The sequence below is a fragment of the Anarhichas minor genome, unplaced genomic scaffold, assembly GCF_050575085.1.
Source record: "Anarhichas minor isolate MPS153535 unplaced genomic scaffold, ASM5057508v1 ptg000024l, whole genome shotgun sequence".
NCBI lineage: Eukaryota > Metazoa > Chordata > Actinopteri > Perciformes > Anarhichadidae > Anarhichas > Anarhichas minor.
The window spans coordinates 2501337-2515665 of NW_027466470.1; positions in this window are offsets into that span (position 1 = coordinate 2501337).

The following is a 14329-nucleotide window of genomic DNA, read 5'->3' on the forward strand; positions in this document are numbered from 1 at the left end:
CTGTGGAGGAGTGGATTGAGCCGTGCCCATCTCCAAAAAAAACCCCTGCTAAACGACATGGCAGGCAGCCAGTCCAGGAGGGACTATTTTATTGTGAACTTTATTATTTATTCATAGAAAAACTGCATATTGTCATTCATACATTCATTCATATTGCCATAAGCTTTGAGTCGTACCTAACAACGCCCCTTAGCTGTGATATAATCACAACACAACACGGGCTGAGGTATTGCTTAATTATAATGCACCGCTTCCCCCCCCATTAAAAATGTTGTCCAATTGTGCATTTAGACCAAATCAGAGAGTGAATACCTTTGAATACCTAAATTCTGTGACAAAAACCTACCAAAGGAACAGGAAATGAGACATTTTCATTTCATGTGCCCTCGTTTAGTTCACGTCTGCTTATGGTCGTGCAGGAACACGAGGGGTTAAGAGGTCAGTAATGAATTCTGGCACGAGGCTATTTAAAGCTTTAAAAGTCAGCAGGACAATTATAAAATCAATACAAAAACCTAACAAGGAGCCAAGGTGGCTGTAGCGTGTAGCGGGGGGGGGGGGGGGTTATGTTCATGTGTCTCAGTAATAATTTCTGCAGCAGTGCTCTGGAACCAGGAGTGGTATACCAGACTAATTCCAGAGGAGAGTATATTATAGTAGTTATCACAGTGCTTCTGCCTCTTTTCATGCACATTTTTGATTTGCAAACATAAAAGTGGAAACCACATGCTGACATTTGCAGAAACAAAAAAAAGAGAAAATATTGCCAACAGAAATGTGCCTAAAACTACATTTTAATAGAAACATGACAAAAACAGAAGCCCGTACAACTATAACCTGTGATTTGCTGATGCATTGCGACGCAAATGCAATCACTGTGTCAGCAACAGCAGTTGGAAGTTTATTTGCAGGGTGCTACAAGTGATGATTTTTATATCTAATTTAGCCAAACAGCCTGTCATCCCCTGAAATAAACCAGCGCAGAAATTTAAATGACTTCCATTTTCTATCTTGGAACATATCTGACGCATGACACAAGCATTTCATTCACGCCTCAAAGCCCCCATCCACATTACATCCTTTTGTCAGAGAAGCAGTCAGACTGTGCAGCTATTGTAGCCGCCCACCCCCCACCGTCCCTCCCGCTCTTCTCCCCACAAGGGCCTGTACAATGTCGGGCAGTGCTTGCAGAAAAATGCCCCCACCGTCCTAAATGAAATCATTCTTTCTCCTTCAGTCTGTGATCCAGTTAACAACTCAGCTCTGCCAGGAAAAGACAGAAAGAGATAAGAAAGACGTAGAGGAAGAGAAAGAGAAAGAGGAATAAAAGCCTGAGATGCCCTTCGCCCCTCGACAGACTGCCAAAGACCTCCCCCCCCTCTGAAGATCTGCAAGCCATGTTGCGCGTCAGTAACAATCAGAACATTCACAAACATAGCTGTGCTGTCATTTCTTCCTGTTAAGATCTGTGGTTTGCCAAGCGCTCCCTCTGAGAGCTATGGTAACCAAGCCAAAAATCCCCCCCCCCCCTCCTCCCCCCTCTCCCCCAAGCGCTGAGAGCTCCCCCGGAGTGCTGAGAAATTGCCCCTGCCGTGTCCCCTTCGAATGCGTGTGAATTCCAAATAATGTTCCAAAGCCAAATGGCAGTTGGCACAGAGCCGGGGTGAAGAGAGATCGAGGGGGGCTCGCTCCCACGGAGAGAGCAGGGAAGGAAGGAGGTATTGAGAGACGACATGGAGAGTTAGGACGGTTAGTCAGACACCTTGAACTCTACAAGCTTTGACCTTTATACCAGGTAGTGAGGAAGACTTTCACTCAACTCACCTGGAATCCTGTCGATTCAGCCTGAAATGAAAAACCGTTGCTGTGGTCCAATAGCCATTCAAACATGCCCTCCTTCACTTCCCTCTTGGAACTTGGTCACATGTGGCTCCGTACATCATATGAATGGCCACTTACAGAACTGGAGCCAAAGGAGACCTGACGATTAGAAGTGGCAGCTCAATTTAGTGGCAGGGACAGCGCGTCAGTTTCCGCTTGCATGGTGTCGTTTCAAAATAAACTTCAAATGTAAGTTTACTTCATTTTTAGGTTTAAAATGTGAAAGCTTTCCACGTCGCTGTCGTGGCCCCGAATGCAGTGTTTATTGTCTCTGAATTGATTGACCAGCTCGCTTGTCGCTTGGAAGGTTTCCACCATTTCAACTGGAATATCCAGACAGTAAATGTTTCCACTGTTGGTTTTTTAATGTGCTAGCCAGGATATAGGAGTAAAGCCAGACAGAAGTAAATTGTATTCCAACTAAACATCATTTAGTGAGCTGTAACATTAGTTTATGGAACTGAAGAAATAATAAACAATCATCAGTGTTGGATTCTGTCAACTACTGATGGGTTTTCAGAGTAATGGAAAATAACTTAGACGCTCAAGAAGCGGTACAAAGACCATGTTAGATAACTGATGAAGTGACATGCGAGAGCAGCTTATTGGCAGTCTCTGTTCAGAGGTAGTAACAAAACTTTGCCCAAACAGCAATGAATGAGCTCTCAGGCCCAGACAAAGCTGGACTCCCCGACAGCAGATCATTTACATTTTCTTTGGCGACTGTGGACTCAGTGGTAGAGTCGTCTTCCAATCAGAAGATCGGTGGTTCGATCCCCAGCTCCTCAAGTCCATGTCGATGAGTCCTTGGGCAAGAAAATTGCTCCTGAAAGCTGTGCCTTTGGTGTGTGTGTGGGAATGATGTGGAAGACTAGAAATGTGCTGTACAAATCCACCCCAAATCGTCAAATACCACTGTTTGGTCAGTGACGCACTGACACACCCTTTAGCATCTGCATGAAATCTACCGATCTTTCAGCTGACTCCGATGTAATTCCATCTGCTAAAATACTGGTAATAATGATTCACATAAAATCTATCAACAAAGATTAAGGAAATATTTTCAATCATACTCAGCTCGTTGAATTTCATTAAACTTTTATGTTCAGCTCGTTAAATATCATTAAATTGCTTTTATGTTCTTGTGACTGTATAATTATATGTTGGACTGACAAAATCAGCAATTTGAAGATATGCCATCTTGGGTTTTAAAAAATCTCTCTTAATTAACTTAGAAAAGGCAATTTCCATGTTGATCGGTATAACAATAACTGTTAGTTGCCATCCTTTGCAGGTATGTAAAAGTGATATGCAGGATGTCAAGTTCAGTGTCAAAAATAACATGTTAGTACGGCATGGTTAACAAGTTCATATTATAACTGCTTATAAGAAGTGTTTGGAACATTAAATCCAGGTTATACTTCCAGCTGCTGTGTTGGTCTAAGTACCAATATCTGTCAATGTCAAAATGTTTTCTGAGTTATTTGTCATCAGGTTGAGTTGAATTAAACTAAAGCACAAAAATAATAATCTGAAGCAGTATGAATACAGAAGGACTTTTATTATTTCAAATGAAGAAAGCTTGTATACAAACACATGTCAAGGCTGTTTGATTGCCTCCTCGGAGAGTTGTGTTCTTTGGAATTACACTTGATGACAGACTTAACAAAAAGCTTTTATAAACTTCATTCATACCTCCTAGTCCCTTTAGAATACAACACACATGTGGGTTTAGCACTTGAATAAACGTATGCATGAGTTTGGTTCTGCTTTGGTCTCATATCAGGACTTCAATGCGAATAATTCAGAACATCTTGTTGTTTTGAATGGTGTCCTTCCTCAAGGCATCCAGCTACAATGAACCGCGATGTGTGCGAAACGAGACATAACTGCTTTGACAATTCCCAAAACATGCTAATAAACCCATTGTAGCCTTTATTCTTCAGGGGAATGTCTACACTGCCACACAAACGTCCATTGTGCCCCAAAACTCATGCGATGTTGTAGAAAGGTTAAAAAAACAAACAGCAGATGCACAAGCGATAAGTAAAAATATTCATTTGATAAATGATCTCGGTGCATAATACCACGACTCGCATTGGCACGGCTAACCTGTTAATGCCTTTAAACAGTCAAGCTGGGAAAAGCACCTGAGTGTGTGTGTGTGTGTGTGTGTGTGTGTGTGTGTGTGTGTGTGTGTGTGTGTGTGTGTGTGTGTGTGTGTGTGTGTGTGTGTGCGTGTGTGTGTGCGTGTGTTCGCGCGCATTATTAAGGTCAAAAGTAAAACAGTAAGTGGATTAATCATTGTCACTTTGGCGGTGCTGTGATTTGGATGCTAAGTACAGTCCTCAGCCATAGATCTTTTGTTCGAGCAGCTTGGAAGCACCACACAAACTAAACTTATGACAAATAGGACTGTAATTTTATGCAGCGCCAAGTTCAGAGAAACAGCCACGCTTTTTCTTTTGAAGGTCGGCGGGGGGGCGGGGGCCAAGTGCTCATAGATCTTTGGAGCTGTTAAAGAGAGAGGTTGGTATTCTTGCAGCTCAGCACAATTTTGTGTCTTTATTTGTCTTCCGAGGAGGGAAATGTTTTCAGCTCTCACACGTTTCTAAGACTTGACGATTGCTTGTTTATCCATCAGATGAATGCTGGTGGAAACCAGTCAACATGCACCTTTAGAGGAAGGGTTTGAATGGCTTTGTTGGGTTATATTGTGAAAGAAAGCAGAACCCTGAACACCTGAAAGCGGTGCTCATATTTTATTTGGACGGTGCAAAACATTTCAAACCATGTTGGATAATTATTAAGTGAAACTAAGAATGCCATTTTCCAAAACTAATACGTCTACAGGAGAAATCAATTATATTTAGCTGTGTAATGTCTCAGTTGCTGTGCATCTTCTACCATTTTGCTGATGCAGAATCAAAAGTGAGATGAGAAGATCGATATCAGCCTCATGCTGTTGTGTTGAGTCAGGATGCTGTTAGCTAAAGCTTGGCATTGTCCTAAATGGAAAGAAAACAACTACCAACAACTCTAAGCCCTCTAATTTAACATGAACAGGACTGTTATAAATTGTGATATTTATGTACAATGTATCCATGCAACCAATGCTTTGGTGAGCAGAATTGTTGCATTACAATTTCCAAAGAACTACAAATGATTCCTTTAACATTTATTTAGTTCTGTACAAGTTTAACAAAAGAGTTATAAAGTATCAGTAAGTCAACTGACTTTAGGAGTACTGGTGTTTTTCTTTGGATTTGAACAAAGAGAGCTAGCTGTTTTCCCCTGCACCCACTCTTTATGCTAAGCTAGGCTAATGTTCTGAATTCAGCTCCGTTCTGATTGATACCGATTTTCTCTGCGCATTCAAATAAAGCAAATAAAAGCACATTTCCCAAAATGAAATATTCTTGAATATATATTTCTGAATGCAATGTTTTCATCAGGGATCGATTGAAAACTACAGTACCTTCAAGGCCATGAAGTGCAACTTGAAGACGATTTGAATTTCAGTGCGTCTACGTCATATTATTGGTGGAAATTCCACATTTAGATCGTGAATCTGTTTTTCATCCCACTTAGCTTCTTGAATTCTCCAGATGGGTTACAATGAAACTTTGGAGGCGAGTATGAATTTTTGAAATAAAATTTAGCTTAAGATTTCCTCAACATCAATGTTCTAGGTAGCAGAGACTTGAGTAGAATGGAGACATGGTTTGAAAATGAAATAGATGGATGGGAATAGGAGGCGTGGTGGATTTGCATGCTGGTCATTTTCATCCTCATCCTTCGTTATGCAACCAAAATCCTTTACTTGCCTAAACTTTTAAATATGGTAAACATTTTGTCCATACCGTTCTCTTTCAAGATCTGCTGTTCAAAGTTATTTTTTCACAGATTTGTTATGTCTGGTGTTACACTGATGAGTGTTTCTGCTGAGAAACACATGGCTCCGCGTGTTTTGCATAATTGGCTCAGAATTGAATTACAGTATGTTGTTTGACATTACAGCAACTCAGGGTGAGCTGAGGTCAGCCACTGAACCGAACATTTAAAAAAGGGAAAAACAACTCTATCAGGGCTGAAAGTGGAGGAGGCGTCCTGCAGGTCTCCAGATGCAAGGGGGGGGGGGGGGGGGGGGTGGGGGGGGGGGGGTTGCTGCCTCTGCTTTTTCCCAACAGGCAGGAGTCGACCCTGCAGCATGTAACCCCAATGAAAGCCATGTGTGGCCTGGGTAGAAGGTTCACTCCTAAAACCAGATGTGCACCGGCTCAGGTGTCACTCACTTTGTGATCTATGTCCCTGTCTGAGTGACTCACAGCCAAGTATCAGCTCAGTTCCATCTCCCTCTCTCTGCGCAAGCTGTCAGTCTGCCTCAGAGCCACGCGACAAATTCCTGCACTTACGGGGTGACAAAAACAGTGATTAACGACTTTTCAAACTGCTATACATCTATTTTCCCATCGACAGTTTTTTGAATATTGACATGACCCCCTTCATCCCTGGGGCAGAAAACATCATGCACTTTGTATGTTTGTTTAAAAAGAAAATCTGGTTGGTTTAAAATAAACAATGTGGGTACAGCTAGTTTTAGAGACAATGACAAGGAAAAGCTGCTCTGACAGAAATGGGCCCACTTCACCACCAATTATGGTTTAATTGACAGGTGGTCTCTGGGAAGTAAATTAAAGTTATAAAAAATGCTGTCAGCTTATTGTTTTGTTTTTTCTTCCGTCCCTTTTCTTTTCTTTTGTATTTATTTATATATTTTTCTCTTTGTGCTCCATTATGATGATCGCCTTACTTCTAGAATTCTTTCTTTTATATGGGGGTGGGACGGGTGGCGTCGCATCCCAGCTTTAGACGTTTAAGGGGCAGGCCACTCGACGGACGACTGACAGGTGCTATCTTTACCTGAAACAGGGAACCAATACAATGAAATGTTGTCCCGGCTTTATGTCAGGCATTGGAGGGATAGTAGTGGTGTGTCAATACATTACTGCTGACCAACGAAGAAAACATTCAGGCTACACTCTCAAACCAGACTAACATCGATGTTTATTTTCCAAAATAATTAATAGAAATGTGTTTCTAAAAAAAGACAAGAGGCTGGAAGTAAACCATGCAGTTGCTGAATCCGTTTTTATTAAACATCATCAATGGTTAGTCAATATTATACATGAAGTGGCTTTGACGTCATGCAAATGAAAAGTGGCCAACGTGACGCCCTGTCTTTCAAAATGTGCCGTGGCACTCCCAGAATGCATTGCACAACATAGATAATAGCAAAAAATGCCCCTCACAGTTTCCCAGGACCCAATATATTGTTTTTATCTGACCAACAATCCCAGAGATATTAAATTAGCAATGATGTAAAGCAGCGGGTTCGAGCCTGGCCTGGACCGCCGTTCTGTGTGTAGTTCGCATGTTCTTCCAAAGACATGCGGCATAGGTGAAATTGCCCGGAGGTGTGAATGTGAGCGTGAATGACTGTCTCTATGTGTCAGCCCTGCGATAGTCTGACGACCTGTCCATGGTGTACCCTGCCTTTGTCCAATGTCAGCTGGACATCAGCTCCAGCCCCCCTGTGACCCTGGATGGATGGATGGATGATATAAAACTGCAAATACCTTAATTTGCGATATTAGAACCAGCAAATGTGTGCTATTTCTGCTTGATAAATGAATATTCTGTGCATTAATAATCAATTGATTCACTTATTGTTTTGGCACTTAATACCCTAACGTGGTGTCAGTACAGTTTTACAAAATCAAATATGTAAGAAGGCATCCTCAAAGGAATACAAACATGTAGCATGGATCAAACTTGGCTGGTAGGCATTTATAGTAGTGGAATATATATAAAGGATTGTACATAAAAAATGAGGGCACTGCAGTTTAACACTTTGAATTTGTTTCAGTCTCAGTTTGCACGAAGCCGAAAGTAAAGGTCAGGAGGAGAGAGTTCGACAGTGACCTCGAGGGAATGAGGTTAACTGTAATAGGAGGTCACTTCTGATCAACGTCAAAGACACAAATGATACCACAGATCTGTAGCGACCTGTAGCTGACTGCAAACTGATCTTCAAAAGGAATATCCTGCAGCGAAGCATGAATGATTATTACTGCGTGGGTCTGGGTCATTAGTCCTGTAATTTGACTATGTGATGGATATGGACCGTGTTTATTGCCGGGGCCGCTGCGAGCCTGGAAATGTTATGTAACTTTTGGCCAACCAGCCCTCTCTTCTCCTCTATCCTTTGGTTTATTCAATACTCATTGCGGCGGTTTCAAGTCATTACCCCTCAAGTCCCATAAACCTTAAAATCACACTCGTAAACCCTACAGTCATCAGCGTAGGAGGGTAGGAAGTTATGTTGTGCTTGGACTACTCCTTTGTTTATTTCTGCCTTCACTAGCCAACCAGTGATGTCTCAGCAGGTGTTTCCTATTAGCTGTCAAAGCACAACATCTGCAGTGACATCACTGATTGGGGTGTTGATAGACTTGTAGCATGATGGAAGGTTTCAATTAATAGAAAACAGATTTTATATCATTTGTGATTTATTGTTGAATTAACTATTATGGTTTAAAAAAATTGATTAATCATCTCCTATTTTAAATGGTTGCTTTTGAAATGTCTCCATCTTTAAATTGACTGCCTGTCAATCAAGGTTCAAGGTTGTCTCTACTGTCCCACTAAGGGACATTTGTCTAGCAGCCAGGGTTCACATAGAAACGGAATACAAGACAATGCGTCACAGAGCTGGAGCAGGGAAGTGGAAATGCACAACAACAGCACATGTTCAAGGGAAGTGCGAGGAATTCAGCCAGAATTCCTTTTGCTTCTAAGCACAACAATAGCACTTGTGAAAGGAACTGCGTATCTTTTCACTGCGTGCAATTCTTCTTCTGTTCAGACTACAAACGTTTATTTTTAGTTCAATCTTTTTTTTTTTTCGAACTGATGTCTTTGTCATGAATACTTTCAAATAGAATGCAAACACTATGCTGCAAAATGGCGACACCTTTATTTGGAACAAGGCTGATTTTTCTCAGTTTTCGCACTGCTGACAAAAAGGCCTCAGCCAATCGCATTGTGCGGAATGGATTGAGCTGTGTCTATAGTTTTGAAACAACAACACAGAGGCTCCGTCGTAGACAGCACATACCAGATCCCCTCTTTCCCTTTCACATAAAAGCCCTAGATATAAACATGATACATTATTGTCATCCAAAATAAACTTTAGAGCTCAACTTTTCATTTTCTAACATCTTGTCTTTACCTTCAATGATCATTAAAGTCTTATAGGCCACGCTATGCTGCAGGCAAATCTGATTTGTTTCTCAAATCGGATCTTCAGACAGACTGTCCCGCACTGTTATTTGCAAGTGATCAGATTGGATTTGTGTGTGTTCATACATCACCAGCCTCTCTGCATGGGTTGCTGTGTGCATCTGTAACTAGCGATGCTGATGATATGGCTTTCCAGTGCTGGAGCATGTGCCAACTCTCCGTCAATCACGGTGCAGAACTCTTCTGGATGGAGGAGGAGGCTGGTATTCATAGTGCCAGCAGAAAATGTATTTCGGTGTCTCTCCATAGACCGTTGTTCTCCTCCATGTTGTTTTAAGTAGCGCTCTGCTACCAGGAGCATGGATTCTGCTTAGCACTTTGAAATCAGATATCAGCGGCCACAGTGTCCGGACTGAGACGCATTTTGTTGATCAGACTTCCTAAAGATCAAACTGATGCAATCTGGAAATGCCACAAAATGTATTGTGACTGCCCGTCTGAAGAAGGACATAGAACCGCTGGTGTGGTTGTAGATACTTAGGTAATGCGTTTGCTTTTAATCTATATATTATTTTACAGTAAAGCTGTTTGGTAAAATCTGAGTTCTTATATTGTTGAGTATCTTCTTCCAAGGCTAAGCGTAACTACAAGAGATTTAAAAGGATTATAATTGTCAAAGCAAATCTGATAATAAATTTAGATTTAGAACTGCAACCTTTGATAGCCACAGGGAGGAGCAAAACAAAACATTTAGAACATGTCCTAGGATATTAAACAGATCCACAGTGGCCAGACATGTGCTAACAAAAGATTAAACGAGTCTTAAATATGACTCATGTAGAGTTAAGCATTGCATCAGGGTGTAGTGTGGCCCTATGCCATGCATTGTTCACCAGACATTTCAACATAACAGCTACTATAATCAGATCTGCTGCTTTGAGAAGCCACAGGCAGACGATTACAGACCTCATGAGTATTTGTCCCCTCCCATCGGTTTCTCCTTCTCTGTTTTCTCCCAATTGCACAGGCAGATTGTCCTCTCTAAGCTCTTCCCCCAAAGACCCGAGTTATAAAGTAAGTGGAAATTTTCTTTCAGAGAACAAGGTGCTGTGGGTCAGGTGAGCGTGTATGTGTGTGTGTAAGTGCCCTGTTACATAATGCTCCTCCAGCAGGTTAGAACAGTGCAGAGATCATCTCTTAAATATGACACCTTTTGGCTGAGCCCCAGTCTCACACACACTCACAGGAACCAAACCTTTGCACCTCCTTCTTTGGCCCACAACACCAAACATCACCGCCATCATACCTGTGTTCAGGCACTTACACTCCATGCCTCCAACAACTCTTCTTGGGAAAGAAAAACCTTTGAAGATGTCCACAGACACGTAGAAATACCCCGATAGTATTCTCATCTTACATTTTTATTTTTGTAGAATCTGCAAGATATTTGTTCTGTTGCCAACTGTTCGCTGGAACAGTTCAGGGTCATCCCCACATACACAGTCTCAAGTATGCTATGTGCTGTGGATGATATGAGCATGTATAGACTTTCAGCAAGATGCCGACATTCTTTTACGGCAAAAAAAGAAAGATCTGAGACGGGTATGAACAAAATACAGAGAAAAAAAACATATAAACTAATAACTCCATAAAGTAATCACAAGAGCCCAGGATAAGGTCCAAGGTTTGGGTTCTTTAAACTCTTTTTGATCATTATTTTGAAAAGTTTTGACTTGCCACCTTCTTTCTTTTTAATCACTTTTATTGATTTATTTATTTATTACTGTGATTTTCCCCATAAAAAGCTCTACTAGGTGGGCAGAATTGTATTCTGCATTGTGTGCTTTTTGTACTTCCTTATTTTCTAAGGCTGATTTTCATGATCTGGCCCAGGCCTCCTATGTGGGAAATCTACAGCATACAATCATATTTCATACATTCATGTAGCAACAGTTTGGGGAAGACCCTTCTCTTTATCAACATAGAATGCCCCCGTGCACAAAGCCAGGTCCACAGAAGGGTTCCGTACAAAAACATCCAACATCTTGAAACATGAAAACATTGAAAAATGAAACATTGACGGTGATCCAGGCTGCAGCCGTCATCACTGTCAGACCTCAATAACTCTCTTGTGCATCACAATGTCCTGAGGATTATGTTCAAACACAGTTGCTGGAAAACAATTTGGCATCGCACCCCTCTGCAAACCACGGGTTATGTTGAATGTCCAAGTTTCTGAATCAAAAATCCATTTCATGAAAATTTTTCACATCAGCCTCGTGTCAGGCTTGCAGAAACGCACAAGAACACGTTGTTAACGTCATGAAACGATTAGTTTAACAGATTAGTCAACGGTTTACAGAACCCTTCATATTTGGCGATACAAAACATTGGCATCGTCCCATACCAACATTTTTGGCCACAGGGTTGTTTTGTGGTTGAATGGGAACAAATCCCTGCAGCCGGGTTTCAGGCTTCCCTAAAGAGTGGAAGATGTTATCACACATGGGTGTAAGGTTTTGGTGTCCAACAACATACAAAACCTTCCATCACCAGTCGCATAAGTGCTTACAGTCTTCCAAACAGCGTCAGTGTGTGAAATGTCGGTTCTGGTTGCCAACTGTTGACATCTAGACAGCAAACAAATACATGAATCATATGTTGTGATATTCCCCTATTCAAGAGTTAAGCTTGGTAATTACAGCAGGATTCTGGATTCAATAAATCCGCAGTCATCGTATAACTGCTGTTCAGTGTTCTTATGTGGAATGCCAACCATGCAAAAGCCGAGTGGAGGCGGGGGGGGCTTAATAGCACATTTTTCATTGGTGGCAGCATACTCTTCTATCCCCGGCATGTGCTTCTGTTGCACAATATCTGAAACCAAAACACAATTTTGACTTGCAGAGTGAATATGGAAAACATATGGCGCCGTCGAAAGCCACTATAGTGCTGCTCTTGTTTGTTTGGTCACATCCTCAGCAAGGGATGCACAGATGGGGCTTGTCGTTTATAGTGACTGGCTTCTGCAGCTGCCGGCACAGGGAAGTCTACGTGCAGGAGGGCAAAGAGTGGAAAGGGGCCTCAGCTGAGGAGCTGGTAGAGACGGACACCACGGTCAAGCTGTCTGCTAACAAGACACAGGAATTTACATTTAACTGACAGTCTTATCCAAAGAGACTCTCGAGGAGGAGCTCCGTGTCTCGCTCAGAGACACTTCATGGCTGTTAATGGACAGATTGGCTGTTGTAAGAGTCTGAACTGGTGACCTCACACATGCAGCGAAAGCCCCTCCTCTAAATGCCTTCTGAGTTTATGTCAGGGCGTTTTGAACATTTGCCAGTTTGAGAGAAGTAAAACAAGGTATTGAGTGTTTATGAAAAGATGTGCATTGGCCTGTAGAACAATCAGGGCTGGGTACCCAACCCTTTTTTTTTGTGCTGACCGAAATGTGTCCTCAACACCAAGTATTGAAAACCTATGAGTAGCAAAAGCTGACATCAAGTTAAAAACAATTCCTTTGAAGGCCGTCCATTACAGGGTGTTTTTAATGGACTCAGGAGCTCATTTAGTGAGAGACTCGTGATGCCTCAGTGCTCTACTGAACGACACAGAAGGTCTTTCCTTCCAGCAGCAGTTGGATTTTTTAATGAACACCTTTAGATGTGGTTTTTGGATTTAGCATCTTTCTGATGTCAATCATGTTTCATATGGCATTTTCTGGTGTTATTTATTTTTTGTAATGTGTGTTTGTCTGTTGTGCACTGTGGACTGTGTCTATTGTTGTCTCTGAGTTCCCCACTGGGGATTAATAAAGTTCTCTAATCTTTTGGCTTTTGTAAAACAAAAAGAGAGAAGAAACAAAACAAATTTCATTGGATTTCTTAATAAAAGGTGTGCTTTTGTATTGGACTGAAGTAATCAAAACTATTCAAACAATACTCAACCCAATATATATTCGAGGTTTTCTGTCAACTCTGCCATCATTCTGTCATGTCACATTATAGACACAGTACGGCACCCAAACGGCTGTTGACAGTCATTGAAGTGTCATGTATACTAAACAAGACATCCAACAGTCCATTCAATTCTGACTTTATTAAACTGCTGGTAATGAAAGTATAATATTTGAACAATTTCTGACTACCCCGACCCACTGACCCCCGACACTGACGAACAGCGCCGGCTCTTTGAAATGCCAGCTTCAAAGCCGATCCTCGTCTGCTGAGGTGTGAATTATGTCAAACATCACCACCCGCCATTCTTCCTTCCCTCCCTTCTCCACGTGACGGTGCCTCCGACCAGATGTTAGCCCGCCCTAAACACTGGGGGTGAAAGGTCATGGGCTGATAGTGGGGGTCGAGGGGAGTTTTTGTTGGGGAGTGACATGACGGCCATTGAACCAGACCATGTAGCACTTCATCAGCTGGAGATAAACAGACCGGGCCCTCCTCCGACCTTGTGTGGTTTGAATTAGGTCTGCCACGATAGGAGGTCCGCTAATTGAATTCTGCCACAACTAATAAATAACAGATGATCGATATTTTTAGGAGGTAATTTCTTCAATGGGAACATTCCATCGATTGTGTTTACCTTCTCTGCTTCTTTATTTTTGTGGCATTATCTTTAATATCTTTACAGATATTATCAAAACATAGTTAAGATCATATTACAACATATATTATCACTAAAGAAATCATGCATCCATGAACTGAACTGATACTGTACAGAATAGAGCTCACATTGGGGGCATGGATCAATCCAGACTGAAATGTACATGTGGGAGAATTCAGAAGTTATAATACAGCAAACATTTGCTTTTTGTACTGTATATGGCATAGTTTTGTAAACAAGTCACAAATAGTTTCATTCAAAAAAAAAAAAAAGAACAGCAATTTTCCTAAAACAATTAAGAACTTTAGCTTTTAGCAAACCTTACGCAAACATAAGATATAGTACGTATTTTAGTGGGAACATTTTCAGTGGCGGATGAACATGTATTTGATGTACTAGTGCAGCGTGATCTCATCCCTACTCGTCATATTCCCGTCCCAGGGGGAGCCTTTTGCGTAGTTTCGTGATGCTGAAGGTTCGTACTTGGTTAAAGATGTGAAACAGTCACGGATAGATTTAGGCGTCAAAA